General features: G+C 39.3%; 1 pseudogene; it reads right to left on the reverse strand.

Moving 5' to 3' along the window:
* Positions 1 to 319: 319 nt before the first annotated feature.
* LOC142434693 (neutral amino acid transporter B(0)-like) lies at positions 320 to 1417 on the reverse strand (annotated as a pseudogene).
* Positions 1418 to 5390: the final 3973 nt, after the last annotated feature.

Below are 5390 nucleotides of genomic sequence, written 5' to 3' on the forward strand. Positions count from 1 at the left end.
CCCTGAGGAATGGGAAGGACCAACTGTCTTCTGGGAAGAGAGACGTTTGGGTCTCCTGGTTTTCTAGCCCTGGATGGGGATCAGTGCTGAAGAGACTAGGGAATCACATTCCCACACATATCCACATACAACCCACACCTCTACAGCTTAGCTGCTGTGATCTGATGTAAGGAAAGGGTCTGGGGCCTTTGGCTTCCTGTAATTCTGTAGCAAGTGGCTGTGGTCCTCCAATCCCCACTTTGCACGTCTCCATACCCCATGACCCCAATGTCCAAAGCTCTCTCCTCAACGTCAGGATGGGGAAGGTCCTTATAAGCATTTACATAATAGGTTCTCTCTTGAAGGTGCCACAATCTCCAGGGGACTGGTTGCGATTTGAAGTGGGGATTTCATAAGGAGCCTGCAGCTGAGTCAGGAGTGTCTTGCTCTTCACATGGATCGACTTGAGTGCCAAGCTCATCGACTTTGGACAGTTCACATAATGTTGGAGACTTTCCACTCCAAAGACATCGTCTTCCACATTGAAGAGAGTGCAGGATCTGTCCAAATGCCCGTCCACAGCCAAGATCAAGGAGAGGTGGACAGGCAGGCTGACAGCCTCCCGTATAATGGCCAGAGTAAAGACTCCATCGGCAGGGATACCTGCTGGTCCCGTACTAGACGCTGTGACACGAAGATCTTCACAAAGTCCAGGGAGTGCTGGGTTCGCTGGGCAAAGAACCCCACCTGCACTCCCTGGAAGAGCGCATTGCTGTCCATGGTGCCGAAGGCAGAATGAAGTCGCTGATGTGCTTGGACACACTGTTCTCCACGCACTTCCTCCTCCTCCTCTTCCTCCTCCTCCTCATCATCCTCATCAGCAGCAGGGTGTAACTGGAGGCAGTTCCAGAGGTGGCAGCCAGCTAGGTCATGACGCCCACAGGAAGCTGTAGGGGTTTTGCTGATGAACAGAAAGTAGATGAGAGGCGTCACCAGAAGCCCATGGCCCAGCAGGTGATGAGCGGTCCCACGACCTGCAACTTTATGATATCGCAGGCCACAAGATGCCTGGTCCTGCGCCGTTGTATAATTGTGGACACTGTGTCAATACAGCTACTTGCAGATCTTCCTCTTTTTCCATAGGAAACTCAAGTTGAACAAGTTGCTCCCTAATTGAGCCTTGCTCACTTAAATGACAGTGTACCTCGCTTTCAAACCAGTTCTCAATTGGCAGTCAGAGTCAACATGCAATCTCTTCTGGCGGGGTAGTTGGAAACAGTGTTTTGTCAGATAAATTCAGTTCCACCTCCATGCTGCTTTCCTGGCTCCACACGGAGACCAATCCTGTGGGTTCCAAATAAGGTCTCATAACGTGAACCCACTCCTCCAGATTATGGTCAGGATTGATTTCAAAGATGGTGCTGGGTCTCTGGCTCATTATGTTGGCCTCCAGGTTCTGTCAAGTTTTTGTTTTCAGAGTAAACTTTTCAGAGTATGTAATAGGCCCCAGGAACAAAAACGAATGTTGATAGCAAGAAAGCGAAGCAAGGTGCATTACTACTGCATTGGCGTCTTTCTGTAGAGATCAGGGGAAATATGACAAGCGTGACTCCTATTACTGTTACAGCAGATTGCATTCAGCTGTGATGGAGCAGAACTGTGAACGTGTATCCTGAGGTATTTTCACTCCATGCATTTGGCATTGTTATTAGTTATTGCATTTAAGATGGATGGGTCTGTTTACTCCTCATGTTTCCTCACAGAGAAAATGTTAACCTTGGAAAAGGAATATTTGATGCTACAAATTATCTACTTTGCTATTCCTCATTTCCCTGTTAGTATGCAACTATTTGTTTAGTTTCCCTTAGCAAATGAAATTTCAAGGGCATTTCAGGAATATAAATAATATAAAAAGGAAGGAGCGCCGGAAAGTATTTTTGTTTCTTTTCCTCCTTCTTTGTGTGTGTGTGTATTCAGAAATAGCACTGAATCATGCATATGTATGAATAAACAAAATCAGGTTAGCTAAGAAATTGGAAATTGCACTCCACTAGAACATTTGTCTTGCTCTAGAGATCTTTGTTATGGATTTGAAGGACTAATAAAAAATCACCAGCATGACTGGAACAGATGTTTTTTATGGACTTGGGTTGTTAATAGTCTTTTTAGCTTCTCCTAAGGACTTAAGAAGATTCTTCACTTGTCTTCAATACCTGAAATTAGGTTGACATTGTCCAAAATGCACACTAACAAGCTGCATTAAAAATGCCATAAATTGCAATGGGGGTGGGGGGGATACTGGAGCTTTCTACAAAGCGGAATAAATTTTAAAGGTTGCAAAAAGAGATGAATGATAGAGAGATATATAGCGCAACGAATACATCGACGATATGAAGGGAAAGTAATATCAACTTTAGACTTTTAGATACTAGCATGAGATTGGCAGGATGTGATTTGCTAGCCATGATTTTCTTAAGGCAGCAGAGATTTCTTTTCTCCACAGGAATGACAGGACCGCACATACACATAAAACAAGCAAAAGCCAAATAAGGGAAAATGAACTCCAAATGCTGCTCCCCTGTTTACCTTCATGATATCTCTGGAAATACTTTTTCTAAGAATTTGTAGGCAAAGTGTTTTCTTTCTCAGCCCTTTCTCCCAGTGGAGGCTAAAATTGATCCATTTTGCAGAAATCAAAATAGGTAAGAATCAGCAGCTAACAAGCTTCCTGATGTCACTGGGAAGACTGTTTGTTGCCATCTTCTTAAACTGCATGAGTAGGTGCAAATGGGGCACCCGCCCCCAGCCTTGCCCTCTCTCGGCCTGTCTCAGTTGGAGCACACCCCTGCTGGGCACACCTAGGCTCATTCAGCTTAAGACCATCATGCCATCTGCTTCCTCAATTTCCACAATTTATTTTCCACTCATTAATGGAATGATGATACAGGATGAAAAGGAGAAGCAAGCCTACTAGTAAACTAGTCTACCTTTTCTATTTTCTGAGCTGGTTTCATTCCCAGCTTTACACTTGTTAACTATATAAATATGAGCAAGTCTGTTGAGCCCACAGATTTTGTTTATGCTTCTGTAAAATGTGTGTAAATCTTATCTTCTTCTCAAGATTGTGGTGAGGTAGGAATGAATAATTCATAGGACAGTATCTGAAAGAGCATGTAACACATAGCAAACAGGCAGTAGATGGTGATCATTATCATTTACTAATTCATTAATTTCACAAGCATATTTTGAGCTTTCTTGAATTGTATGTTATAAGAATATATAAAAATAAGATAAATCCTGACCTGCCTGAAATCTCCTGTCTTAGCAAAAATACATGCAGATAAATAATTAACCTATATAACACAAAACTAAATGTACTACAGATGGCTTTTGTTTAATTAGAGTTTACCAATAAGATAAGTGTGAGAAGGAACAGGAAAACTATTTGAAGAAAATTCCTATCTTTTCACAAATTTGATGAAAAGCATCAAGCCACAAATGCAACCATCTCCAACAAACTTAAGCAGGAAAAGTTACAAAGAAAACCACACCTGGGCACCTTATGTGCAAATTGTAGACAACAGAAAGATAAAAAGAAAATCTTAAAAGCATCTGGAGAAGAAAGACACATTGCAGGTGAAGAAACTAGCATGATTTCTGATTCTCATCAGAGGCATTGTAAGCCAGGTGACAGTGAATGGAAACATCAAATTGCTAAAGAAAGTAAAAACTGTCGACTAGAATTATGCATCTACAGGAAAGAGATTCCAAATCTGAGAAATTAAAATACTTTTCAGATAAGCAAAAGAGGAGCAAAGAAAAATTTTAAATTGAAGACAAATAAGATTGGATGGAAATATAGATTTAAAAAAAGAAATCATGAGATAGGAAATGGTAAAAATGTGAGGAAATACAATAGATGATTTTCTTTCTTAATTTCTGCAAAAGAAAATCTAATAACAAGGTCTTATGGGATAGTAACATATCAATAATGTAGACCATACATTTATCAATAGGTGCACAAATGAAGGGAGAGAGAAAATAGGTATGGAAGACTTTTACAACACACAGTAATATAGTAATTTAACAAACAAATTGAGTTAAGTGAATTAAATAAGGAATAAAATATTATAAAGTTTTAGATAAATCACTAAACACAGTTAAAAACAAAGTAGTACAGTTAAAAAGCTAGTTGAAACTCCAAATTCACTGCCATAAAGTTTATGCCAACTCAGAGTAGAACTGCCTCCGTGTGTTTCTGAGACTGCAAATCCCACAGGAATAGAAAGTCCTGTCTTTCTTCCATGCTAGTGGTTTTGAACTGCTAACCCTGCATAAAGCAACCCAATACATAACAACTACACCACCAGCTAAGAGAGGAGAAAACACGAAATACAATGATGCTTGCATAACTTTTGTTTGGACAAAGTCTGACCACACAGCCATCTTTGTTCTCAATCCATGTGAACTCTATTATATTAAAAACCTGAGAACCATATAATGATCTGTAATAACAAGTGAGTACTGCTTTGTGATACACATCAAACTATTTTCATTATTATGTTAAAGATGTTTTAGTATATCTACCTGTGTTTCTTAGATTTCTAAAAAATATTCATAGAATGGTACACTATATACACCATACTAAGACAAACATTTGACTATTTTAACTTACCTACCAAATTGACTTAAAGACGGGTTTAAGAATGGAACTTATTTCTAATCTGAAGACTGCCGATATGTGATTTGGTATTCACACAATGTTCAAAACACTTAGCATTGTCGCTTACAGAATGTAGCATGGATGTCAAAGGACACATGACTATAATTTAAAAAAAAAACTTGATGAAAGGGCAAAGCTAGAGAGGAAGAACAGAGAAAATGGGGTGGGTAGGGCACAAATGAGTTTACAGATTTTAATTCAGAAAAATAGATAATTGTGTTAAATGCAGATGTAATACACATAATAATCTAAAGTCTAAATTATCAGACTGAATGAAATAAAAACAAAACATACAATCCAAGAGACACAACTAAAATATAAATGCAGATGTTTGAAAGCCTAGAGAAAGGATAGAAGAATCCATACTATGCAAATAAGTTTGTAAAACTTGGATTGGGTCTATGACTATTAATGCCAGGCAAAACAGAATTCAAAACAAGAGATGCCATTAGGCATAAAGGAAGACATCTGACAATGTTAAATGAACCAGTTTGTCCAAAAGACTACCAATACTCAATATCTATGTATGCAAAACCTCAAAATACATGAAACAAATACCGAGGGAACGGAAAGGATGTCTAGATCAGCTCCCAATTACAGTGGGAAGGGTTCGTCCTCCTCCACTTACAGAATACATGGACACAAACACCTTTAAAATGTGGGAACACTATCAACCCACTTCATCTAA

The sequence above is a fragment of the Tenrec ecaudatus genome, chromosome 1, assembly GCF_050624435.1.
Source record: "Tenrec ecaudatus isolate mTenEca1 chromosome 1, mTenEca1.hap1, whole genome shotgun sequence".
Classification (NCBI taxonomy): Eukaryota; Metazoa; Chordata; class Mammalia; order Afrosoricida; family Tenrecidae; genus Tenrec; species Tenrec ecaudatus.